Source organism: Peromyscus maniculatus, chromosome X, assembly GCF_049852395.1.
Source record: "Peromyscus maniculatus bairdii isolate BWxNUB_F1_BW_parent chromosome X, HU_Pman_BW_mat_3.1, whole genome shotgun sequence".
In the NCBI taxonomy this organism is placed as follows: domain Eukaryota; kingdom Metazoa; phylum Chordata; class Mammalia; order Rodentia; family Cricetidae; genus Peromyscus; species Peromyscus maniculatus.
Genome location: NC_134875.1, coordinates 75,040,141 through 75,040,987, shown reverse-complemented (window position 1 = coordinate 75,040,987; position 847 = coordinate 75,040,141).

The window sequence follows — 847 nt, the reverse complement described above, 5'->3', positions numbered from 1 at the left end:
AAAACAATGACATCATGAAATTTGCAGGCAAATGGATGGAACTTGAAAAAAAAATCATCTTAAGTGAGGTAACCCAGACCCAAAACTACAAACATGTTTGATGCATACCCCAATTGGCTTCATCCAGCAACTGATGGAAACAGATGAAGAGAGCCACAGTCAAACATTAGACTGAGCTCTGGGAATCCTGTCGAAGAGAGGGAGGAGGGACTGGAGGAGCCAGAGAGGTCAAGGACATCACAAGAAATCCCACTAAATCAACTAACCTGGGCTCAAAGGAGCTCACAGACACTGGATCACCAATCACAGAGGCTGCATGGGACTGACCTAGGCCCTCTGCTTATATGTGTCAGTATGTAACTTGGTCTTCTTTTGGAACTCCTAATAGTCTTTTGCTAGCTTTTGGGACCCTTTCCTCATACTCTGTTGCCTTGTCCAGCCTTAATACAAGGAGAAGTGCTTAGTCTTATTGCAACTTGATATGCCATATTTTGTTGGTATCTATGGGAGATCTTTCCTTTTCTGAATAGAAATGCAGGCGGAGTGGATTGGGAGAGCAAAGGGAAGTAGGGAAGGGGCTGGGAGGAGAGGAGGGAGGGGATACTATAGTTGAGATGTAAAATAAATGTATTTTTTAAAAATCCCAATAACACAACCAGACCTTAAAACTTACTGGTATTTTAAAATAAGAATAAATGTCTGCAATATTTATAGAAAAAAAGATTTTCATTGTAAATTTCAATCACATTTTTATAAGTGCAGAATCTTTTGAGTCAAATCATTATTTGAATCACAACATGATGTTCAATTGGCAAGAATTTCAGAGAAAATAGAATTTATTATGTAT